General features: G+C 42.2%; 1 protein-coding gene and 1 non-coding gene across 5 annotated transcripts in view; both read left to right on the top strand.

Annotated features, from left to right (window-relative positions):
- The first annotated feature begins 8 nt into the window (after nucleotides 1–8).
- ACVR1 (activin A receptor type 1) overlaps nucleotides 9–26,670 on the top strand; it is a 128,930-nt gene continuing 102,268 nt past the window's right edge. The window contains exons 1-2 of one of the 4 annotated variants that reach the window (XM_023516796.1): nucleotides 9–42; nucleotides 1,658–1,746. The gene's annotated coding sequence lies outside the window, so the exon portion shown is untranslated. Of the gene's footprint in view, nucleotides 43–133; nucleotides 1,747–26,670 lie in introns of those variants that run through there. The other 3 variants (XM_003795961.3, XM_023516795.1, XM_023516798.1) reach the window with 3 other exon arrangements.
- On the top strand, nucleotides 10,952–11,085 carry LOC111727249. The gene has a single exon (XR_002774847.1). It is a non-coding gene; the product is annotated as a U4 spliceosomal RNA (small nuclear RNA).

Here is a 26,670-nt window from a genome sequence, read left to right as displayed (position 1 = left end):
CCGCCTCCCCCGGCTCTGCCCCCGGCCACGGCGGGACCAGAGGTGAGGGCAGGTCGCCGGCCGCGCCTGCTGGAGCCCGGAGGACCGAGGGAGGAGGGAGCCTAGCAGGAGAGGCAGGGGTTGGCGGCGGGAGGGTGGGCGTCTGCGGTGCCTCCCCCTCGCTTTCATTCTTTTCTCCCCCAAGCCTGATCCCCTCTCGGTGGGGGAAGCAGCCGCGGAACAAAACTGTCTTGCTCGGGGCCTGAACTGCTGGTGGGATTTGGGGAGGGCAGAGGCGTGGAGCGGTGGTCGCGGTGCGCCCTGGTGTGTGTGTGTGTCTGCGTGTGTATATGTGTATGTGTGTAGCGAACTCCTTCAGGGTGTGCGCCTCTGACTTGTAAATCGATCTGGCCGCCGGGCCACCGGGCTCACCTTCCCAGCCGAGCTTGGTGGAGAGTAAAGAGATGGGCGAATCACCCCCACCCTCAAAATATCCGTCTCTTCCAAGAGGAATTTTCTGCTGGAGAGACAGCCAATAAACTCTGCTCAACTCCCGCCCTCCCTCCGTTCTTCCTAGCTGCAGTTTCAAAAAGCTTCAAAGCCAGGAATGTGGGATTCATCTTCCGATCCCCAGAAGGCAAATGTGGTTACAGATGTTGCACGGTACTTTGCCAAGTTTAAAACCCTTCCTTCAACACTGTAACCAAAACAGTGAGGCTAGAACCTTGGGCGCGCTGGGAAGAGATAGGGGCCTCTGGGACTGATGGATTCAGTAACTTCCGTCGGGTTCTAGACCGGCTCTGCTCTGTCCAGTTTGTGCCAGATATGTCTCCGACCCCCTCCCTACCTCCCCTGTTCCCTGGAGGCTCGAATGCTCCCCGCAGGGGAGGGAAGCTACTTAGGGAAGAAAACATTCCGCTTAGTAGTAGAAGAAAAGTCTTGGTTAAAAGTTGTCAATAATTTGGCGTTTGGAGAGAGGTAGCAAGGTGATACAATGGACTTGTTAATTTTATTGGGCTTTTCTTTCTTGTTTGACGGGTGTATAGGAATTAGATGATGGGAAAAGGAACCTGTTCTATGCATGTTTTATATATTTTTGAAAAGAGACCCTTGAATTGAGACATAACCCAGTGGTTTTAAAGAATCCTGTCCCAGAGATGCAGATTGCTCTGACAGCCCAAGGGAAGGCGGTGGCAAAAAATAGACACCACCTCCCTTTTCCCCAAAAAAATTCTTCCTGGAAAGGTGGTGTTAAGAAATTTCAGAGATGGGCTGATCCAAGTGGCGGGCCTTAAATGGAAACACTATAGTATGTCCTGGCACTTGTCTCTGGAGGTGGGTTGCTGGCCAGGGGCCCGGGCTTGGGCAGCCAGCAGACACTAGACTTGTGCTGACCTCAGACACCGCCTTGCCATGCAGCTTTACAATGTGCAGGCTGCTTCAGTATGAAATGGGCCTCATCCCTTTTACTGGTGGGGACATGGGTCAGGTTATCTTAGGCCTGGATGGGACCTGGATCCCTGTCTTCTAAGATCAAATCACTTATTTTGTGAGTTATTTGTTTTTTGTTTTCTGTCTTAGTGTTAAAAAACAAAAGTTTTTGAAGCTGGAATGTAGACCTTAAGTTGATGTAATTGTGTGTTGGATAATAGCGTTTTTACTATCACCCCTCATGCAGATACTCAAAGGTGGTGAATGGTGTTGAGATGAATTGAGGATTGAGATGGGTACAGACTGAATTCATGCTCTCCTTTTCCAGCTATATTGGTGAGTTTTACTTGAAACAGAGAGGGTGGTTTTAAATAAAACTTGATGTAGGTAGTAGTCTTACAACTTTTGTACCTTGGAAGAGAGTGATTATTTGAATACAAACAGGTTTCTTGCTGTTTCTAAGTAATTTAAAAGAATACTAAGGATGTAGAGTGAAGGTGCCATATTCAGTAATTAATTTCAGAAATGAGGGACTTAGGTTGAATGATAGTATTGTAATGATTTTTTTTTTCAAATAGTGATTTACCAAATTTTCTTCATGCATCCAGGGGAGAGATAATAGTGATTGAATCAGTAAATAGAGGTTATGCTTCTATCATACCCTAAATCAGAATGAACTAATCTTGCGATGATTGTGGCAGGCTTCTAGGTAATTCTCTGGGCTGGATTGAGTATTCCAGCCTTCTGGGGGAGGGAGGGGAACAGGACAGAAATGGATTTGAAAAATGATCCTGCTCTTCAAGGTCATGAGGTGAAGATGGGATCAATGCTGGGACTGGGAGCTGTCGTCTATGGCTTGTTTGGCTGTTGGATCCCTGCACCTTGATTTATTTTTATGTGAAGAGATCTCATGCCCAACTCGTTAGGAATTCCGCAGAAGAAAAACCATTGATAATGACAAGACCCTTTGATATGTTTGGGTGATTTTAATGATGGGGGTGCTGGATGTGTGACACGCACTGTGCTCAGTTGTTTACATGTATTTTTCATTACATTTTCACAACCACCGTATAGGGACCATATGTTTTATCCTTTTACCTTCTAGAAAAGTGAGGGTTGGAAAATTTGAGCAGTAGAGTGAGGATTTCAACTAGAGGTCTTTAAGACTTCAAAACCCATGTTTTCAGCCACTTTTGCCAGTAATCGCCAAACTTCATTCATGGGGTCTCGTGAGTTTACCATGGCTAAGTCTCATTTAGTCTATTCTTTAATATTTTTCTTTAAAGCAATGCTTCACTTAGAAAAAAAAGGGCAACATCTTTGGAGAGGAAATAATGTATCACTGCCCTATTTGGAAAGCCAATTTACTGGTTAGGAATAGGATGTAGTCATAAAGATGAATTCATACTCGTACTGAAACCCCAAGTTCAGGATAATGATTACCTAGGGTGTATTGGTGTATGTGTGTGTTTGTGTGTTCATGCACATATGCATGTGTGTGTGTGTGTTTTAGGAACTTGGAATAAGGATGGAGGAGGTAGGTAGATGATACATAGTACAGTATTGGTGATGTTCTGGTTTTTGGTTTAGATGATGGATTCATAGGTGCTGATTTTATTTTTAGACTTTATAACCTACATACATGATACATACTTTTTTTTTGTAAAACGATAAATAAAATTAAACACATAACCATTAACAATGATTACTCGGGGGATATTTTACTGCACTTGTAAAGTGGGTACAAAAGAACTATTGGCTGATTGACAAGACCACTGGTAATAATTTTAAAGCCAGCTGATTGTTATAATAGAGTGAGGTTGCCCTACGTCCCCCCACTCCTCCTTACCCTCTCTATTTCATCCTGCTTTTATTCTGATTTCCAATATTGTGACGAAAATAATAGCATGGGCTCGGTGAGGTTTTTTTTTTTTTGCCTGACTACAATTATGGGAGACGTGGTTGGGCTGAAGTTGGCATTTTTCAACATCCCCTTGTCTTATACTAAATCTGTTATTTGGGATGGGGCAGAGAATGCTGTTGTGAAGTGTTAAAATACTTAGGTTTTTACCAGTGGTAACATGTGACCATTGAGATCTGGAAGTGGTGTTTAAGTTAAAGCAATGTCTAGGTAAAATGTTAACAGCATTAAACTGGTGAGCCTGGGAAATAAAGCCATCAGAGATTTTAATTAGAATCCACAGAATCTCCTGTTTTATTTTCCCAAGCAAGTATAGGGCACTGTGGCTTTATTCGTGGAAATGAGGATTTGGAATTGAGTTTCCTGGTACAAAACGCCCTCTTTGATCTTTTGGAGTGAAAACTGTTTCTTTCGGTGGCCAATTCCAGCTCTCAGAAGAACCAAACGGAAGGTTTACCTTTTTTTTTTTTTTCCATTTTTTAGTGGTTGGCCATAGTTGGCTCCTGCTTGCCATGCTAGTTTAAGAATCAGAAATTCCAAACCAGGATTTGTCTGCTGGAAAGGACATTCAAGTGAAAGACTCCTTTTGAAAGAACTTCAGCGAGTTGGTGTGGTTGGCACATCACAGCCTTTGGTTCAGATGGGAGGTAGTTTTGCCTGAACTAACACTCAAAATTAACTAAGAGATCCAGAAGCTTCCTTTTCGGAGTTCAAACAAAGACCCCCTGCTCCCAATATTCATATTCAAACTGACTGCACAGTTGAGTAATATTCGAGTGCTCTTCTAGGCAGTTCTGGAAATCTGAGCTTGTTTATATGTCCAAAGGCTGTTCTGTGATCCATGAGGGCTTGGTTTTCCAGACCCGCCACTACTCAGTTGTTTGATTTTTGGGTTTCACTCTTTGACCAACATTCCACTTTGCCCATTCGGGTTGCTTCATTGTTGACTCTGGGTATTAGGCCTTTATTTCTGGGACTGGGAAGGTGACTTTAAGTTTTAGCCTTTCCACATTTTGTGGACATTCATGCAGTAGGTGGTGATGGTTTGGGAGGAATGGGGTGAGGTGAAGGGGCCGCATTTGGCACAGGTGTTCTGATGGATCTGCAGGCGATTAGCTCTCCTTCATTCTAAGGCCAAGCGTTGGCTGTTTTGGTGTTCTGCATTGCCCTTCCCCCTTTCTTTTGGGGAGAGCCAAATCCTACAGGGCTGTAATCTTATTGCAAACAAGAATGCTTCCCGGATTGTGCCATTTTGCTGGTTTGACAGTCTCCCAGCATCTTATCACCTTCACTTCTCATTCTGGGACTTGATTGATCTCTTTGAGGACAAGGACTTAAAGTTATACATTTCTTCATTTATTCCTTTTCTTTTTTTTGAGACAGAGTCTCACTTTGACTCCCTTGGTAGGATGCCATGGAGTCATAGCTCACAGCAACCTCAGACTCTTGGGTTCAAGCCATCCTCTTGCCTCAGCCTCCCAAGTAGCTGGGAATACAGGTGTTAGTCACAACACCTGGCTATTTTTAGAGGTGGGGTCTCGCTCTGGCTCAGGCTGATCCCTAACTCCTAAGCTCAAGTGATCCACCTGCTTTGGCCTCCCTGAGTGCTAGGCCACCAGACCCGGCCTTCTCCTTTTTTTTTTTTTTTAACCCTATTCATCCCCTTCACAGAGTCAAACCTTTCAAATTCTTTTGCTGGGCTCCTGAAAGACAGGGACAGAGTCTTATTCATCTTTTGTGTATTTTTTGCACCTAACACCATGCCTGGTCCAGACCACAGAGTAGATTTCCTTCTGTAATTGCTGAGAGAATGAAAGGATGGTTGCACGTTAGGGGGAGCAAGGGAGCCCAGCCCTCTAAGAACTTAGGGAAATCTCAGAGAAGACGAAGCCAGTCACTGTGGTCCTTAAGGATGAAGTTTAGGAAGCAGGGACAAAAGATGCTGTAGGTCGAAGGAACTGTTTTGATACTCCTCTATGCTCGATGTTGTGACTTGTTGTAATTCCATTCAACAAATATGTTACTTTCAGCGTATGTTTCCTTTTTTGTTTGTTTTTGTATTTCAGGATGATATGTTTCCATTTTGGGGAAGAATATTTCAATTAATATTTTATATTCCACAGAGCAAGGAATCCTGCATAAATGTGTATATGACAGGGACCCAAACACTCAGTGAATTGACTTCTTCCCTCTGACTTTTTCCTGTTGTATATGATCCCAAACAATAGACCCGAGGAAACCCAGGGTTGTGGCAGTGCTTGTGTGCGAAAGGGAAGAATGTGTATGACCTCTTTGGAAAATGGGTGGAATCCAAACTATACTCCCATATTGATAGGTTTTAAGGGCTGATTTGAGTGGGCACACCACATAGGACTTTTTGGCTTGTTGATGGCTGGGTATTTTGCTTATTGGCGACAGCCAAAATTAGCCATTGAGGATCACTATACAACTTAGATGCCATTGAGAAATAAGATTTCTCTAGTTTTGGGGTTTTTTTTTTTAGTCATTTATAGAACAACTCTTGAGGGAACCTCTAAAAAATAACCCTGAGTTTCATAAGAAATGTACAGAGGGGATAAGGAAGATAGGGGGTTAGATCGGACAAAGATGTGTGTTAGAGGTAGGATGATACTTGGAGTTTGGAGTGTGAATACTGAGAAGAATGTGCAAGAAAAAGAACTTAAGAAAAAGCATCCCGGAATAAAGTCCTAGGTTGAAGTGATATTTTAAACCACGTTCTGAATCTTCCATTGTTGCAGCTGTTGATGAGAGGTGCTACACTCGGGGTGCAAATAAAATGTGCTTTACTGGTTTCCTTAAGTGGTGGGTTTACAAGCAAACATGACCATGAAAGCTGGAGCATTTGGACTAATATCTCTTGTCTTGATGTCATGCACTTACAGGAGATAGAAATATGCCCAGGAACAAAAAGTGTAGGTGGTTATCTAGAGTGCCCTTTATCTTCCTTTTCAGTAGTAAGGAGAATGGTAAGAGTCAAGTGTGCCTAATGATATTTTTCATATGCTGTTTTTGAACTTGAAGAACCTGAACTGTTGTGAACAACAGGTGGCAAGAACAAATATCTTACAATTATGGCCTAGTAAAAAATGGAAGAGCTCAGTCAGCAGAGATTACTTTATATAAACATAAATGTTCTATTTCAGTGTTTTTAAGAACATTTTTGACTCTCAGCAATGCATTTTACATCATGACCTAGTACGCACGCACACAGTTAAAAAATAAAGCTGGATTGCAAGTTTTATAAAACAGTATTGTAATTTTTTTTTTTAGTTTCTATTCTGCTCTCTATTAAATCCACTACTTGCTAATGGGCCCTAATAAGCAGTTAGAATAAAACTGTTCTAGGTATTGTGGAAGTTAGCCTTACTTTGTTTACTGAATAGTTGCTGGTCTGGATGCAAATTTGGAGTTTTTTAGATATGGATTTCAATCATTCTCTAGAAAGTACACACTCCTGTTCTATACTCTCTTCCCCCGCCATATTAGTTTCTCTGTGTAGGGGTCCTTGCTTTAGGTGAAGGTGAGTGATATGTGGTTGGATCGTCTCCAAGAGTGCATCATCCTGATCTTGATCCCAGTCAGCATCAAAGGTGGGGCTGCTTCATCTAAGGTGGTGGCGGGAGCCACTTAGTTCCCTGTTTACTTAGATTCCATTGGAATAGGATGAGAGCTTCCAGTACTAAGGGGAAAGCAGGGGTACCTACTGGGGTCATCACATGCCTCAAAGGTTGACAGGAAGGTGGCAGAGATGACCCTGTACCTTGTTAGGAGGGACAGCTCTATGCAGTTAAAGACTGAGTGTAATTGGTGGCAGCACTCACCTTTGTTGTCCTTGAGCTCATCATTAAAATCTTTGTTTTCGGGGCGGCGCCTGTGGCTCAGTGGGTAGGGCAGCAGCCCCATACACCGAGGATGGCGGCTTCAAACCCGGCCCCAGTCAAACTGCAACAAAAAAATAGCCGGGTGTTGTGGCGGGCGCCTGTAGTCCTCTGCTCAGGCGTCGGAGGCGAGAGAATCGCCTAAGCCCAGGAGTTGGAGGTTGCTGTGAGCTGTGTTGATGCCACGGCACTCTACTGAGGGTGATAAAGTGAGACTCTGTCGCTACAAAAAAAAAAAAAATCTTTGTTTTCCTGCTTCTTCATCTTTTCTTTGCCCTTCTTTTACTGAGCATTTATCACGTCTTCCTGTACCGGGGGCTGGGCACGGGAAGCTTCGTAAAGCCCTGCTAATCTTAACGTAGACTTGAGTGGAGAGTGAAGGCTACACATCCAACTATAAATGGCAGGATACCAAGTGTCTTGGTCACAAGATACAGAGGGATCAACCAACACCTTTGAGGAAGTGGCTGTTTGGCTGCCTTTGAAAGAGGCACTAATTTGATGTTATCATTTTCAGTGGTATCTATGTAGCTTATGGAAAAGATAACATTCCTCCAGAAAGAGGGATTAGGTCAAGGAAATACAAGGTGGTTGTTTTTGTTGTGCAAAACATAGTTGCAGGTGGGTGTGGCGGCTCAAGCCTGTGATCCCAGCACTCTGGGAGGCTGAGGCCAGTGGATTACCTGAGCTCACAGGTTCCATACCAGCCTGAGCTAGAGCGAGACCTTGTCTTTAAATACAGCCAGGTGTTGTGGCGGGTGCCTGTGTCCCGGCTACTTGGCAAGAGAATCCCTTGAGCCCAAGAGTTTGAGGTTGTTGTGAGCTAGGCTCACAGAAGCCAAGGCACTCTAGCCTGGGGCAACAGAGTGAGACCGTCTCAAAAACAAACAAACAAAACAAACCCAAAAAGGAACTCAAAACATAGTTACACCTATTTTTAATCCCTCAAATCAGACTCAGTGTCCCAAGATGCAGCTTCTCAGGGAGATATGCAAGGCCTGAGACAACTGGAAAGAAGATCAAGTTCATAGTTAAAAGTGCTTCGTGATACAACTTGACTATATAAAGTACAGTAAGGTGAGTATCATAGAAACAAGCTTAGAAAGGGAGGGTGGGAGTCCCAGTCTGGTTTATTTGGAATGGGCTGATGATGTTAAGATGACACATGCGTGGTGGGCCTTGATCAGGGCCCCTTGCAGTGTCTCATTTAATGCTTACCCTCCTCCACGATGGCCTACTCTTCTCATCCCTGTTTAACAGAAGGAGAAACCTAAGACCCGGAGAGGTGATACCATATGTTTGAGGTCACACATCTGGACTTGAACCCTTCTGTAGCAGAGGTTGAAAACTAGTGGCCCCTGAGCTGAATACACTTCACATTTGTGCCCTGTTTGATGTCCTATTGGGAACATTTTTTTGTTTCAGACATGGTTGCCAACATTTAAAAATGGGGAGATTTCCCATTAAACAAGGTCAGATTTCCTGCTGCTCCTGCAACATTGAAAACTCTGGCAGTGTCAGGACTGTATTCCTGCAGGAACTTGCCAGAGCTGCTTGTGATTGTGTCAGTCTGAGGGCACACGTGCACTGTATTTGCAACAGTCCCTGCTCATCCTGTTTTCTCCCAGACAGCTCAGGCCCAGCATTAGTTGCTACTTATTGTTTATTCTTATGCTGGTGGGTGTCTGTCTGTCTTTTTCTTTTAACTCCTGGCCTACATCCTTTCTGTGTGCTAACCGCATTGGCCCTATAGGTGTATGCGTTTAAGCCCCCATCATAAATAGCCTTCTGTTGGCCAAGAATGATTGGTCTGACGGCAGAGGGGGGCATGCCCAGAAGTTGGGAGGAAAGGAGAATAGATGGAGCTAGGGATCTGCCCTTGGGCTAGAGAAGCCATAGGGCTTGGCAAATAAATTACCTTTGTGATGAGAAGAGGATAGGAGGTGGACAAACATACTTGACTTCTGGAACCTAGATGACTGGGAGAATGGAAAAGATATTTAAAGAAAATAAAAAGCTGGCAAGAGGAGCTGGTTTGAGAGGAATGTGGTGTTGTGGAGGTTGTGGTGGAACAGAGCATAGAAGAAGGCTGATTAAAGTTCTGAGAGAACGTAGGAAAATGGTACTGGGACCCTGGAAATAAGGGTCTGGGCCTTTGGCTTTGTGCTGGTTCTTGGATCCTATGTGGTTATGGTGAGAGGATCAGCTCCCCTTTGGAAATGGGAAAAAGCTTTTTATTATTGATCAGGTATAGCGAGCTGCAAACAGTTGGGTGTCTCTTAATTGACTTTTTGGGTCAAGTGCCTTATCTTGCAAATAAATCAAATCTTTATTCTAATTAAGGAGTAGGATCATAGTCTTCAACTTTTGAACGTGGGAACTGATGAACAGTTCTGCTTGTAGACTAAAAGGCAGATAGGCTGTTTGGTAGGTACACCTGTACGGGACACCTGTAACTCCTGTCTCTGTTACTGAACCTTATTTGGGTGAAAGTGATTCTAACAAGGCCCTTTAAAGGTGAAGAGGAGGTTGCTGGAGCCCTGACCTGGGAAATAAATGCTAGGGAAGAAAGACTCAGCTTGAGATTAACGATTGCTTTTAGCCAGTTTAGAATGGAATGTCCTTTTCAAATTCAGATGAGTTTTCTTTCCCCCTCAGCTTGTTTGCTTAGGATTCCCTCCAAGTCATTGTTTCTTAATCTGCTAGGGTCCCCTCGGCACTCTCCCTTCTGCTACTTTGTTCCCCTTTGATCCCTAGAAGTCTTATTGTCTTAAAGGTGGGGTGAATCAATCTCAGAGGAGGGTGCCGTGCCTCGACTTCTTCCTGGTGGGCATTTCTTTTGTTTGCAGAATTTGTCTTCTTTTGGCGTCAGACAACTGTGACTTTTCTTTTTTTCAATTCAAATTGGTATTTTTTTTTTTTTTTTTTTTGAGACAGAGTTTCACTGTGTTGCCCTCAGTAGAGTTCAGCTGGTGTCACAGCTCACAGCAACTTTCACCTCCGGGGCTTAAGCGATTCTCTTGCCTCAGCCTCCCAAGTAAGCTGGGACTACAGGCGCCCACCACAACGCCCGGCTATTTTTTGGTTGCAGTTTGGCTGGGGTTGGATTCGAACCCTCCACCCTCTGCATATGGGGCCGGCATCCTACTCACTAAGCCCAAATTGGTAGTTTTATTTTCTATTTTTATCTAATTCCTAGACAGCACATGAATATTTGTTCCTATACACTTTTTCTTAGAAATTAAATAATTTTATTAAGATGTTTTATATTTTTGATACTGTTTGTGTTATAAAAGGAATACCTGCACATAATACGTGAGTTGACATGAAGGAAGGGTGTACGTCCAGGACAGTCTGTATGTATAAGGCTTGGTACTATTTAAGATTTCAGGCATCCACTGGGGGGTCTCACATCCACAGATACACCTTTCACTCTCTATCCGTACCTCTCTACCTATCTCTTGTATACGTGGGGATAAATATCAAGGGTTGACATTGCAGAATCAGAGGCTCTTTGCATTTTCAATTTCAGTATAGGTTGTGCCATGAATTGGGTTTTGGTTTTGTGTTTGTGGCATGGTAAGAAGAGAGAACAGCTCCTGAGACTCAAGTACCAGTCTGTTCTCTGGTGTCGGACAGTTCCGTGGCGCAGGAAAGTCTTTTTCCTAACCTTTGTCTTCGAGGTGTTTTCCTTTTCTCATCTATCAAGAAGGGCACAGACAGCTTTGCACAGCAGCAGTCTCCTGGCCAATGAGGTTTGTCCAAGGAGCGTTTATTGCTAATTGAAAACTTTTCCCAATACCCTGTCCTGCAGCATAGTCAGCATTAGCGATTTCTGATAGCGTCTATGGAGACAATAAAAAAGGACATGGACTGAGTTATTTCTAAAGTTTAATAATTTGTTGATGCTCTTTCAATCTTTTTGTTTCTTCTAGTAAATGGAGCTTGGCCTTTTTTTTTTTCCCTTTGTAAGTTTGAATCTGGGAAGAACTCTGGGCTCTGGAATCCTGACTAACCACAATTTTACTTTGATTGTTTTAAAGCACCGTGTCTGGGGCAGCACCTGTGGCTCAGTGGGTAGGGCACCAGCCCTATATACTGAGGGTGGCAGGTTCGAACCCAGCCTCAGCCAAAGTGCAGCATAAAAATAGCTGGGCGTTGTGGTGGGCGCCTGTAGTCCCAGCTACTCGGGAGTCTAAGCCCAAGAGCTGGAGGTTGCTGTGAGCTGTGATGCCACAGCACTCTACCGAGGGCGACAGAGTAAAAAAAAAAGCACTGCGTCTGGTTTGTGCTTTATGTTAAAAGCAGAGTTTCCATGGCTATCTTTTTTTTTTTTTTTTTTAATACAGTGAATGGTAAGTAGGCATTTAGTGACCAAGAAACTCATATAGTCAGCTTTTTATTATTGATCAGGTTGATCAGGAATAGCAGCAAAGGACTTTTAGAGTTAGGGAAAAAGTTTTATATTTATAATACGTTTAAAAAAGGCAATACGCATATGACAGTCTTCAAAAAAAAACAGCAAAATTTTATTTATGACTTTGGAACATAGCAGAGGAGCCAGCTTTTGATCTTCTGAAGTATTTTGTAATATAAAGAAAGTAAAATAGGGATTATTGAAATTTTGAGATAGGTAATCAGTGGTGTTTCATATGATGATTGGATTTCCTGGTGGTTAGCCAACTGGACATACTTAAACATTAAAGCCCCAGTAAATAAAATGTAAGATAAAATTCATGTGTATTCCCTTTACGGCATTGTTTTCTTTAGTGTTGCCTCCCCCAAGAGCAAATAGTGTATCTGGATTCCAAGTTGAAAGACTTGGAAATTTTGAGTTTTTAATATAAATGCAATTTTTCTGGAGTATTTTTGAGACTTTATTTACTAGTTTTTAAAAAAACTCTTATTAAATCTGTTTAACTATACAAATGTATTCTTTTAGCTGTAGAGCAGCAAAAGAAAATGGAAATAACTTAAATGTTACACAATACAGGTTTGATTTATATAGATATTCATAAAATAGAATCTTATGTAATCACTAAAAAGACTATTTCAGATAAATTTATAGGGACAGTTCTCACTTTTTTTTTTCCTTTTGAGAGAGAGTCTTACTTTGTCACCCTGGGTAGAGTGCCATGGTGTCATAGCTCACAGCAACCTCAAACTCTTGGGCTCAAGCAATTCTCTTATCTCAGCCTGCTGAGTAGCTTGGGCTATAGGCGCCCCCACAACACCCAGCTATTTCTAGAGACAGGGTCTCACTCTTGTTCAGCCTGGTCTTGAAGTCCTGAGCTCAGGCAATACACCACCCTCGGCCTCCCAGAGTACTGGAATTACAGGTGTGACCCACCACACCTGGCCGACAGTTTTCACTTTAAATCTATCTTCTCAAAGTAGCTTTTGTTGGCTCTTCCATCCTTCCTTCTTTTCTATACCTTGCATATACTAACCTATATACTGTCAGTATACATACTACCAATATTAATAGTGTATGTCTACTTGGTAGAGTGACTGTATCCTTTGCCTAGTTACTGCCTTATCCATAGTAGACGTGGAGAAATTTTTGCAATGAATGAATGAGAGATCATGGAGAGTGACATGACGTAGAAAAATCAGGACACTAAAAACATGTGGGATTCCATTTATATGAATTACGTACAATAGCATAGTACAATTCCATAAATATAAACACAAAACATAGAACAATTTCACATTTGTTGTTATATACATATGGATGTACAGGAAAAGAAGATGGGTAGGAAATAACGCTAAACATGAACACTTACCTCTGTGCTCTGGATCTTGCGTAATTTTGAAGAGACAATCTGGAAATACAGACGAGTGAAGTAAATATTAGAAGATTATGTCACCTCAACAATGTATTTTACCCTTCCAGCGTTAAAGGTGGTCACCTTACCTAAAATGATATATTACAATACCACGGCCTTTTCTCCTCCTGAGTAAAATGCTCTGTATCTCTATAGTGTGACAGGTTTTATATCTACTTTAGGATTAAATTATGATCTGAGAGTTGCACTTTTAAGAAACTGGTTTTAATTTCCCATCAGTTGAATTTAAAGGGTAGTGAAAGTATATTAGATCTGGTACAAGTGTCTAATTATAATTATTGACACATTTTCAAATGCTCTCAAGTGTGATGCATTGCCCATGATTTTGACAGCTGTGACTACATTAAACCTGCTGGAGTACTCTCTTCACAAAGGTTTGTTTAAACTTAGAATTGTCAGAAGGATTCTTCATAAAATAGACGAACACAGATTTAGAGGTGAAATGGTAGTTCGTTTCTCACTGTGCTTGTTGAGTTTGGGTCTGTTAAATGTTAAACAGAAGATTTTCTAGATTTAGTTTTCATGTCAAAAAACCAGGGAATTTTATTTTCTTATACAGTGTAAAAAAAAAAAAAGAATGCATGGTGCTGTTTTTTTGCAGTTTGACTCTGCAATGCTAGTGTACATTCTCCTTGTTTTTCTAGCTGAAGGTTTCCGACCATGTAACTTCAAACTGACAGACTTGACGTGGCCTAACAGCCTTGTTTTCTAAACATCTCCCTTAAAGTTTATGTATTATAAACTTTTTGTGGCTTTCCTTCTGTACAGATTTATTGAGTAGCTATTACGTGCCGGGCACTGACTGTATAGACAGAGAGGCTGTCCGAGAGCTCAGCTTGGCAGAGGCAGAAAAATAAATGGCCGACTTACAACAAAAGGAAGTACCAGCCTGGAGCTCTGAGCCTGCAGTAGAGAGGAGCATTTCTGTCTGAGAAGGCCTGAAAGGTCCTCTTCTCAAGGAAATGACCTTCTTGACTCTCTTGAAGGTTGAGTGGGCAGTTACAGGTGGGAAAAAGGTCTTCCGGCCAGGGAGGCTTACAGTAATGACAGCATAACTTTAAATTGAATATGGCCAGAACCTTGCTATTCAAAATGTGTCACAAAAAAAAAAAAAAAAAAAAAAAAAAGAAAGAAAGAAATGTAGTCTCAGGCTGACTGAATCAGAATCAGCTTTGCAACAGTATCTCCAGGCGTTTTGGATGTTTCTAAAAGTTTGAGAAACATTGGACTCCTGCACAGGAAGGGATAAAAAGTGGATGAGCTGAGAGCAGGGTTAGATAACGGAGAAGTAACATTATCAGATGTATGTTTTCTGAAAATTGTCTGGAAGTACAGATAGGGCTTCCAGAGTATTTTTCTTTCTTTCTTTCTTTCTTTTTTTTTTTTTTTTATGAGATAGAGTCTCACTATGTTGCCTTGGTAGAGTGCCGTGTGCAACCTCAAACTCTTTGGCTTAAGCGATTCTCTTGCCTCTGCCTCCCAAGTAGCTGGAACTATAGGCGCCCACCGCAACGCCCAGCTATTTTTTTGTTGCAGTTGTTTATCTGGCCCTGGCTGGGTTTGAACCTGCCACCCTTGGTGCATGTGGCTGGCACTGTAACCGCTGTGCTATGGGCGCTGAGCCAGAATGTTTTTCTTGAAACCTTAATTGTGCATATCTGATTGTAGTACATGTTCCACACTTTGGGGGACAGGGCGGGGAGCAGAGGTCTAGAGTTCACTGTTGGCCAGGGCAGCTGGAGAGGATGTTGGGGACTTCAGTGCTATCAGGCAGGCTGAGCTGATGAGCTGTGGTAAGGTGATGATGTGGTCTGTCGGGTGTGATCAGGTAAGAAAGGAGACTGTCATGATTGCAGGCTACCCAGGGGTAGGTGGTAGGTGGTGATCACTGAACAGAATAGCAGCAGAGTGGGCAATGCCGGAAATGCTGGAAAATACTGTCTCATTACTTCGCAGAGAGGAGATCAGGCCAAACTGTCCAATGGGTAGACAGAAGGAAAAGAACTAAGCTTGAGAGGAAAGGGCTGGGCTGGAGACAGATGAGAGCTTCTCCCTGCTGGTTCAGGAGATAGAAAGTTCAAGGGGGGATCAGAATCTCCTGGAGGAAGGGGGAGGGTGGATCTACCCCTCCAGTCCAAGGGGTGAGTGCCTGGGGGAGGACCCTGAAAGAAGGGTGGGGACAGCCTGGGACGGAGGAGGACACAAAAAGAGGCTGCTGTCACTGCAGAGGAAGGCAGGACTCCCCCCAGGTCTCCTGGGAAGCAAATGGGAGAATTGCTCAGGTGGGCAGCTGTGTTGGTGGTTTAGTCGTCTTTGGTGATGTTTGTGTACGTTTAGCACGAGGGAGGAAACTGGATTGTGGTGGGTTGAGAGGGAGGAGATGGCTAGCGCAAGGGACTTTCTCTGGAGTTTTTAACTGAAGAAAAAGTCTGGCATAGAAACGGGATCTTAGGGAATAAATCTGGGTTTGTTTGGGGGAGTAGTCATCTTCTGGGTTACTCATGGAAGTTATTTCAACAAGGGAAAAAAAACGGAAAAGGAATATTGAGATATTCACAGAAAAAGTGCCAGAGACCTTTGGGCTCTCTGGAATCCGTTTACTTTCAAACCATATTCCCTCAGCTTTTCTCTCCTTCTTCCCTGAAGCTTCCCTGGTTATTCCCGGGACAGTGTAATTTCAGTTCCTGAATTTAGATATGTATAGATGTCATTAAGGACTTCTTAGTGGTGATGATAAGACAGCGTGTGCTCGAGCGGTCAAGTTCTGTTCCTTTCTAGCACATGTTTGTGGAGGGTTTTGTTGTTTATGAAAGCAACAGCACATCATACGTGACCTTAACAACTTCAGGCAGGAGTCAGGACAGAGAATAGTATCACTTTATTTTATTGGGGGTAGGGAGAAACCTTTGAAGTTCAAATATAATAATGAGAACTTGAGGATAATTAATAATTTAGCAATGGATCCAGGATGGCCTCCTGGCCTCCTGGCACAGTATTTCTTCCATTGTATTGAGAAGGGAGGGTGTCTTCATTTTTTCTTCCAGTTTCTAAGTTCCTTGAGGGCAGAAACCATGTTGAAACTTTGGGTGGTAGTGGGTAGGAGGGTCCTTTGGCCCAGGCTTCCCTTGCACAGAGGGCTTCACATTAATCTTGACTTTACCTTTGATTGATCGCAGAAACACACTAACAGGATTGAAAGAAAGTAGTATAAATCATATAACTTTAAACTTGTGTCTTCCTACTAGACCATGTAATTATGTCAAGACCAGCCTAATAGTATTGTCTGGCCTGTTTTGTAAGTATTTTAAAAATGCACAGTGTTTGCCACCCTATTTCAGCATTTACTATTATTATTTTATTTATTTTTTATTTTATTAAGTCATAGCTGTGTACATTAATGCAATCACGGGGTACAATGTGCTGGTTTTGTGTACCATTTGAAATGTTTTCATCAAACTGGTTAACATAGCCTTCACAGCATTTTCTTAGTTATTGTGTTAAGACGTTTATACTCTACACCTAGTAAATTTAACATGTACCCTTGTAAAATACACCATAGGTGTGGTCTCACCAATTACCTTCCTCCCTCCACCGATCCTCTCCTCTCCCTTTCCCTCCCTCTCCCCTTTCTCCTTCTTCTTGGGCTATAGTTGGATTATAGCTTTCACAGGAAAGCTATAAATTGGTTTCATAGTAGGGCTGAGTAGCTATTTCAGCATTTTAAGAAATATTTTAATACCAGAAATTAACTACAGTGAAAGAGGCCTGAACCTCTCTGGACTTCAGAAAGGCCCTTCCTTCTGTGTATGTGTGTGGAGATACACACACATGTATTATATTTATATAATATTTATATATTAGATGTATGCCTATACATCTAATCAGCCCCTCTCACAAAGCTGAAGTCCAGTAAAGCTGGTCTTGTTTTGTAACCACTAGGCAGCACACAATGGACACGCAACAAATACTTGTAGTTTTGAATCGAGCGAGGTGTCATTTTGTGTTATACATTCTCCATTTTATCACAGTGGGCCACTGTCAATATTTAAAGTTTTGAAATTATCCAAGTCATTAAAGATACAGTGTTAGGATTTGGGGAAGGAGAATGATGAAAGAGAATACAGAAATGGGATCAGCAAGTTTTAGGACAAGAGATGAGAGGTTTTAAGTGAGTGGTGAGTAGTTGAAAGCACGAAGGAGTTACTCAGGAGACAGTGGAAATATGTGGAGGCACTTTTAAAAGAGCACACCAAAGGGATTTGAGGATGGGAGTAATTCAAATCTGATGCTATTTTAGAGGAAAAAAATGAAGGCTTTTTTTTTTCAACCTTCATTATAACCATAGGACCAAAGCACATTATTGGACTTTTATTCTACCTCTAGTAAGAGCTGGTAGGATATAATCTCTTTTGTAGATTCATGTTAAAGAATCTGTATGTCAGACTATATTGAAATTTATTTTTCAGGATGTCATAGATTGAGGAAAAGAAATAAACATATGACTCTTGGCCTGCCTTGGTGGCTCATGCCTGAATTCCCAGCACTTTGGGAAGATAGCTTGAACCTATGTGTTTGAAATGTAGTGAGAGCCCCCCCCCATCTCTATTAAAAAAAAGAAAGAAAGAAAGAAAGAAAGAAAGAAAAGAAAGGAAGAAAGAAAGAAAGAAAGCCAGCCAGCCAGCCAGGCGTGGTGAAGTGCACCTGTAGTCCTAGCTACTTGGGAGGCTGAAACAGGAGGATCACTTGAGACTGTGAGTGGTGAGCTATGATCATACTCCTGCACTCCAGCCTGGGCAGCAGAGCAAGACCCCGTCTCACCAAACAACAACAAAAAAAATCTGACTCCTTTTCTTGTATTTACATTAAAATTTCAAACTGCCGGTTCATGATGAAGCAAGGAGCTTTTTAGTCATTGAAGAGATTTAGGATGAGTTAATGTTTGGTCATCAAGAAATGTAGCATGAGGAACATGTTTCTCTTGGGAGGAAAAAAAGGCAAAATATGAGTCAGACAAAACATAAAGTCATTTCCCTGTACTTGATTCAGCTACCCTGGCTGAAGGACCGGCAACCCTGCAAGTATAATTGAGACCTTAATGACCTCTGACACTTGTAGTTTATAAGGCTCTTCCTTCAAGACCACCCACAGTTGCTCTGACCCTTGTATATAAGGTTGGCACTTCTGATGAAGGGGAGCACAGGTGAGTTGTTCTTCTAGGAAGGTGTCTTGATTGATTTAAAACCTAAAAGTGTCATCTGTGAGTCTGAATGGGCCAGAATTTTCCTCTGTGAGAATCCATCAGGGAGCCCATCATTGGCATTTATGGAAAATGCTAAAAGGTGGAAAAATGGCCTGTAACATTGGGAGAGTGTAAAGTTTGTTTTATGGATAAAGACAGACGCTCTTCTGTGCATTTTGGATTTGCTTGTCCTACGGTGGAACACCGTCATTCTTTATCTTTGCTCTTGATTTTTCAGAGGTTTTTATGTTGTGTTCCATTTTGCTTGAGGATTGAGGTAATCCCCAAATTTTTGTGCAAATCAAGGGGAAGATAATTAACCAGAAATATGTCTATAGGAAATATATGAAATGTTAGGAATAAAAAAATGCTTCTATAATTAAAAAGTACTCTTTTAGGGTCTATTTAATTCCTACTTTAATCTGTTCAATTTTTCTTATTTTTTGAATACCGATTATGTGTTGGGCTCTGTGCTGCTGACACGGGCACCAAAGTTGCTGCTTCTGGCTTTGGGAGAGCTCATGGCTTAGTAAGGGCAACATGTGAATCAGAATCCGGAGGTATAGTACAGCTTGGCAAATGTGGAGGGTGTGTAAGAACACGTAGCAGCGATCCAGAGGGGGACCACCTGTCCTCTTTTGGGGGCAAAGACTGTAGGGAAGGTTCTGACTCTAGAAGATATTAAGTGCATACTTTAAGAATAAGTAGAAACTACCCTGAACAAGAGTGAGATCTCCATCTCTACTAAAAAAAACAAAGGAAAAATTAGCTGGGTGTGGTGGCAGGTGCCTGTACGCTCAGCTGCTCAGGAGACTGTAGCAGGAGCAGCCCTTGAACCCAGGAGTTTAAGGGTGTGGTGAGCTAGGCTGAGGCCAGGGCTGTCTAGCCTGGGGAGACAGAAGGAGACTCTGTGTCCCCCCGCCCAAACAGTGTGATGTATGCTGGAAACCCCAGGTTGCTTAGTTGAACTGTAGCTTAGGGTACTAGTAGGCATTGATGTGACAAAAGGTGGGGGTGGGGGGAAGGCCATGCTGTGAAGACTATGTACTGTGTGCTGAATGATTCAGGTCTCATTCCCAGTCTGTACTAGCTGTTGGGGAATTTTATGCAGGACAGGGGTCTGATTAGATTTAGATTTTATAATAGCATTGGCAGCAGTTTTTTGTTTGTTGTTTTTTTGTTTGTTGTTGAGACAGTCTCACTTTGTTGCCCTCGGTAGAGTGCTGTGGCATCATAGCTCACAGCAACCACCAACTCAAGCAATTCTCTGGCCTCAGACTCCCAAGTAGCCGGGACTACAGGCATCTGCCACAACACCTGGCTACTTCTAGAGAGAGGGTCTCGTTCTGGCTTAGGCTGGTCTCAAACCTGTGAGCTCAGGCAGTTCATCAGCCTCTGCCTCCCAGAGTGCTAGGATTACTGGCGTGAGCCACAGCGCCCAGCTGGCAGCAATTTTAAGGATGATTGTTTGAAATTATATCTATCCATCTATGCTGTGGGCTGAATTGTGTCCCTCTCCACTCATGTGTTGACGCTCTAACCCCAGCGTGAGGGTATTCGGAGAGGGGGCCTTTGGGTGGCAATTAGGTTTAGATGAGGTCATGAGGGTAGGGCCCTCTTGATGGGACTAGTGCCTTTATAGGAAGAGACAGCAGAGAATTTCATTTCTTTCTCTCCACTCTGTGGGGACACAGGGAGAAGGCTGCCCTCTATAAACTGGAGGAGAGCCTTTGCCAAAACCTGGCCATGCTGGCTTCCTGATCTTAGACTTCCTGCCTCTAGAACTGTGAGAAAATAAATTTCTGTTATTTAAGCCACCCAGTTTAGGCTGTTTTGTTATGGCAGCTGAGCAGACCAATGCAGTCTGTTTATTATTTGGGTAATTGTGAAACTAGGCATTAGTGGATTACTAATGTTAAAGTTAAAGATGTTATACTGTTCTATTCTGTTTTTAAAATATTTCAGCATGGAATGATTTATTTTAATTTAAAAATCTCGTTTTAGTACATATATATGCTGCCAAAGTGAGCACAACAAAATCTAGTTTTGAGGTGGTCCTGTTAGGATATCACTAGCTGCGGTATAAGTTTTATTGGAGAACTTTCTCCCTGAAACAACTCAACATATTACCTTTTATTAAAGTAATCCACTAATGCCATTTACTGTAGAAGCCTTGGGTCTTTTTATTGTCTTTCATGCAGCAGGTTGGTACAGCTCAATTATCAGTACCTGATACCTAATGCCTGAGGGTTAAATCTGTTCCACAGCCCTCTGCTGCTTCTAATTTTGCTGCTGTGACGTTTATACTGTTTTAAAGGAATCTTCTGTGTATAGTTGTCGGAATTGCATGAGAACTAATATCCTTCAGAGGATCATGGCACTATGGCAAATTGTGGCGTTTGTGATGAAATTGTTATCCTGTTTCAATAACTGTTTAGAAGGGAATATTTTAAAATAGTTTTATTTGTACACGTGAAAATGTGTCATAGACATCTTACCCAGTACTTACTCCGTGCTTAATATTTTGAGGTTAAATCTAGGCTTCCTTTTCTGTTTCCAAGGTCCTGCTCTTAATTTTCGCTCAACTTCCTCCAATTAGTCGTCCTTTTGGCTTTTTCCCTTGAGCTTAGAAAGAGGCTTAAGTCTTCCCTGTTATTAAAAAAAAGTGCTTTAACCCTTATACCTTTCATAAGCCATTTCCTTAGGAAGCATTTCAGAAAAGAGTCCACATTCATTACTGCTGCCTCTTCAGCCTCTGGTCTTCTGCAGAACCTAACGGTCTTCTTCAGAACCTAATGTTCCTTATCTCCTAATAATATTCTTCTGAAGTTGCTCCCATATGTTAAACGTTTCTGAAGTGCCTACAGAATTCAAGGACTGGATGGACGTGCCTGGGTGCGTCTGTCTCAGTGGTATTCATGAATTACCCAGGGATCTGTCCTTAGAGTCACAAGATTGGGAGAAGGTATTTAATCCATCCATGAAGTGTCTGCAGTTACTCCATGCTGTGCCCTCTGAGTGCACCCCCAGCCCTCACTGAAATTCTGCAAAGCTGGGGGGAAGTGTCTATGAAGAGCCCACTCTGCCTTTGGTTGAGTGTGGTCAGAAGGTCTTTTTTGGGGGTCCATAGTAAATGTAGCTTCTGTTTATCCTTTGGTTATAGTTCTCTTTTCAGCTCTACAGAGTAGAGTGTAATGGTATTTTATGTAATTGGAGCTGTCACGATCCCCGCTCTTATTCTTTCTTAGCAGAGTATCTCCAGAGCTTCTAAGTGGTAATCACCAGCCTGCTCACCCGGTTGCTCACCTTTCTGTTTGATTGAAGGTCTTTAAAAATCAATATCCAGAGTTGATTGCAATATTTCTGACTGGGTTTTCTCTTCTCTCAGATGTTTTTTTTTATTTCCATGCTAGTATATGCAGCCAATGCTGCTGCATTTTAGATAGTTCGTGGTCCTGCTTGCAGAGCTGACTGCCGGTGGAAACCCCAGTGCTTTCCGTAGACGCTGCTGCCGAGTCCAGTCTCCCTCACTTTCTGTGTCCGCTTGTGCTCTTGTCTTTTATTCCCTTTGCTACGTGAAGAACCTAAAGTTTACCTTGATTAAATTTCATTCCATCATTTTAGGGAAGATGTGGGTTTTTTCTAAACAGCACGCTTTGAATGTAGTAATTTTTTATTTTTTATTTTTTTGAGACCCAGTCTTACTTTGTCACCCTGGGTAGAGCCCCATGGAGTCATACCTCACAGCAACCTCATACTCTTGGACTCAGGCGATCCTCTTGCTTCAGCTTCCTAAATACCTGGGACTACATGTGCCTGCCATAATGCCTGGCAGGTTGTTCTATTTTTAGTAGAGATGGGGTCTTGCTCTTGCTTAGGCTGGTGTGGAACTCCTGAGCTTAAGCAATTCACCCACCTCAGCTGCCCTGAATGCTAGGATTACAGGTGTGAGCCACCATGCTGGCCTTGAATGTACTAACTTAAGAGATACATTTGTTTAATTTTTTATTCGTTTTGACCACAAATATGTCATAAGACATTTTTTTCAAATACTTTGTTAAAATCTAGAGGTTTATGTTCCCTTGAACTGCTGATTTAGGAGATTTATTTTATTTTTTTGAGAGACAGGGCCTGTCACCAAGGTTGGAGTATAATGGCATGATCACAGCTCACTGCAACTTTGAACTTCTGGCCTCTTGAGTATCTGGGACTACAGGTGTGCCCAACCATACTAGGAAAATTTTTAAATTAAAAAAAAAAAATTGTTTTTGTAGAGATGGAGTCTTGCTGTGTTGCCCAGGCTGATCTCAAAACTCCTTCCACCTCAACCTCCCTAAATGCTGGCATTATAGGGGTGAGCCACTCCACCTAGCCAGGAATCCTAATGAAAAAGGAAACTGGTTAATCTTATATGACTTGCTCTTACAATTGAGATTCCCAGGAATTATCACTTTCTAGATGTTTTAAATCCATTCTCAAATTTCGCCTGGTTGGTCTGTATCTTTATAGTCTGTTGGTGGTTTTCCCTCATTTTAATTTTTTGAAGGATCTAGTGATCATTTGATCCATTCTGATGTGGTTCTTTGCTGACTTCCTTTTCATAGAACTTTGAATTTTCTGGCATTACTTTTCTCTTCCAAACTCTAAGATTCTCTATACCTGCCTTGTCTGATAAAGTAGCCACTAGCCAGGAACAACATAGACGTTACTGGCTCTAAGGAATCTCTTGCCTTCAAGTGGAAAGCCAGAGTAGGAAACGCTGACACATGCAGTAGAAGGTTAAGGTCGACTATTCCGGGAATCAAGAGAGGAGCATGAAAGAGAAGTGGTCACAGTTTAACCAGCTGGACTTGCTTATTGCCATTGCCAAATTATCCATGTGTGTTCGAGCCCCTGTCTGCTGCTAATAATGAGTCATTCTTGCAAATTAAGTAAATATTAATACATTTATGTATAGAGTATTTTTTTTAAATAAAATTCTATGAGTAGGCTCAGTGCCCGTAGAACGTGGTTACGGCGCCAGCCACATACACGAGGGTGGCGGGTTCCAACCCGGCCCCAGCCAGCTAAACAACTGCAACAAAAAATAGCTGGGTGTTGTGGCAGGTGCCTGTAGTCCCAGTTACTTGGGAGGCTGAGGCAGAGAATCTCTTATGCCCAAGAGTTTGAGGTTGCTGTGAGGTGTGACGCCATGGCACTCTACCGAGGGCGACACAGTAAGACTCTGTCTCAAAAAAAAAAAAAAGTCCTATCAGTAGTGTGCCAGGAGAGAATGAGTTTGAGAAGCAAAATAAGTCCTTACATTGGTAGTTTTGACACATGAGTCTGTGTAGTGTCCCTAACCTTGCTAAGTTATTCGAGTATTATCCAATAATGATTGTAGACATTTTTCAGTGTTTGAATATTTTCGTTAAGCTACAGTGTTTGTAAAGACTACTAAACTTAATGTTTCTTTTTTTTTCTCTTTTCCTCGTTGCCCTTAGTAGAGTGTTGTAACATCACAGCTCACAGCAACCTCCAACTCTTGGGCTTTAAGCGATTCTCTTGCCTCAGCCTCCCAAGTAGCTGGGACTATAGGCGCCTGCCACAACACCCGGCTATTTTTTGTTGCAGTTGCCATTATTGGTTTTAGCTGGCCTGGGCTGGGTTTGAACCCGCCAACTTCAGTGTATGTGGCTGGCCCATAACCACTGTGCTATGGGTGCTAAGCCTTAATATTTCCTTTTTATGAAACAATTTAAAAAAGATATTCATAATAGTAAAGAGTATTAGAAGTATTCTTTTTTTTTAATTTATTTTTTATTTTTATTTATTTATTTATTTTTTTGAGACAGAGCCTCAAGCTGTCCCCCTGTAGAATGCCGTGGCATTACAGCTCACAGCAACCTCCAACTCCTGGGCTCAAGCGAGTCTCCTGCCTCCGCCTCCCAAGTAGCTGGGACCACAGGCGCTGGCCACAGCGCCTGGCTATTTTTTTTGGTTGCAGCCGTCATTGTTGTTTGGCGGGCCCGGGCTGGGGATTCAAACCCGCCACCTTAGGTGTACGTGGCTGGCGCCTTAGCCGGTTGAGCTATAGGCGCCGAGCCTAGAAGTATTCTTAAAGTAAGTTACAATTTTAGGAATTCCCAGGAACTGTAGTTATTTGTTTCAAAATTGTGAAGATTTTTATCTACGGAGAATTTGACAGCAATAATTTATAGTTATAATTCTTGTCCCAAGAACTGTTTGTTCCTCATTTATAATATGATAGGTATAGAAATTGAGACTAAGGGTTCAGAAACTGTTATGGCAATTTTACATTGCCATAAATGAACATGTGGCCATCCAACTGAACTCACTGAACAAAGTGTTCTGTAAAAGTATTTGTTCATTACAGATGGTAATTTATTTGGATCAGCCCTGGTTCAGGTGAGACTTAGTGATTGCTTGGACAAGGCATGGAATTATGACTAGAGGTTGAGCAGAATCAGGATATACTTTGTTCATAGAGCTAAAGGGATTTGCTACTGGATCAGATGTCAGATTATTGGACATTATATTTCCCTCCCAAGTGTTTCACTTGTAAAATGGGTATAGTTATGAGAGCCACACTCAAGATTGTCGTAGCATGACAATGAGCATGACAGAAATCCCTCAGCAGGAAATGTACAATGCTGCTAATACCATCTTTCTCATCCAGTCCTATAATTCCCTTTCCCTTCAGTCCGTTACCTGCTCACCATTGTATGTGGAAAACATTTTAAACTTCTTAGGCTGACTTTTAAAATACCAAGTGCCTCTTCTTTCAAATTCTTCTCCATGATTATCTTCTACTATGTCCTTTATATTCTTGACAGTAGTCCAGTTAGATTGCCCACTGTGCTGCGTAACAGACCACCCCCAACACGATGACATGAAACCACCACCATTTCATTATGCTCACAATTTATTAGTCAGGGATTTGGAACATGTTCAGCCCAGACAGCTTGTCTCTGTCCCATAATATCTGGAGCTTCTGCTGGGAATGATTGAAGATTGGGGTCTGGAGTCGTCTGAAGGCTCCTTTACTCACGTGTCTGGTGGTTGATGCTGCCTCTTGGCTGGGAGCTCAGCTGGGGTCGTCAGCTGAAAGACCTACATGTAGTCTCTGCGTGGGCTATTTGAGCTTCCTCAGAGCATGGCAGCTGAGTTCCAAGAGTAAATGTCTCAAGATACAGGAAGTGGAAGCTAACGGTTTCTTAAGACCTGCTTTTAGAAACCCTTACAGTGTCACTTCTACCATATTCTACTTGTTAAGCTGTTACAGTGCCTGACTCAAGCAGACAGGATCTAGATCCCACCTCTTCATGAGAGGAGAGCCAAAGAATTCTGAAGCCATGCTTTAAAACTGCTGTAGCCACTGTTGTCCAGACTTCCTCTGTACTCTTGTCTGTGTGAGGCCCTTTGTCAGCTGCTTTCTTACTTCATTCCCTGTCTGCCTGCTCAGTTCCTAGGCCATCACTTTCCTATGCAGGTTTTATCTTACCACCTGACCAGAGTCAGTTTCTCCCTTTTCTGTGTTCTCATGCATGTCTTTCTATTATTCTTTTGTAGTTATTTTTCAGTATTTTCCCTCCTTGGTAGATTATGAACTATTTGAAGGCAAGAATCAACTAGCAGATAGGTTGCATATCTTATAGCAAATAGATTCCTTGAACTGAACATTTAATATCAAATTGAGTCTAAGATTTGAGACTCAGACCCAGATGGTTGAGACTTAACAGTAGATAAGTAAAAGATTATAATGAGAAAATTAAAGATTTTCCTTAAAAAAAGATGTTCAATTATTATTATTATTTTTGAGACAGAGCCTCAAGCTAGCCCCCTGGGTAGAGTGCTGTGGCATCACAGCTCACAGCAACCTCCAACTCCCGGGCTTAGGCGATTCTCCTGCCTCCACCTCCCAAGTAGCTGGGACTCCAGGCGCCTGCCGCAATGCCCAGCTATTTTTTGGTTGTAGCCGTCGTTGTTTGGCAGGCCTGGGCTGGATTTGAACTTGCTAACTCAGTGTATGTGGCTGGCGCCTTAGCCACTTGAGCCACAGGTGCTGAGTGAGCCCAGATGTTCAATTTTAAAGCTTTTTAATTGGCTTTCTGTTGTAAAGTAAAACTTCTAAACTTTTCCCTCATACCTATAAAACTAGAAGAGAGTAGCTTTTTATTTTATTTTATTTTTTATTTTAATGTTATCAACATCTTTTGCCCAGGTCAATCCCTGATACTCATGTCTGAGTGTTTTTGCAAACTGTAGGTCTCAATCCATCACTAGATCAATTTAGTGAGTCACACCTGAGATTAGAAATAAATGGAAATAGATGTTTTGAATAAAAACTCA

This window comes from Otolemur garnettii, unplaced genomic scaffold, assembly GCF_000181295.1.
Source record: "Otolemur garnettii isolate 467f Iridium unplaced genomic scaffold, OtoGar3 scaffold00098, whole genome shotgun sequence".
Classification (NCBI taxonomy): domain Eukaryota; kingdom Metazoa; phylum Chordata; class Mammalia; order Primates; family Galagidae; genus Otolemur; species Otolemur garnettii.
The sequence above is the reverse complement of the archived record's forward strand: the minus strand, read 5'-3'. Positions and strand labels throughout refer to the sequence as shown.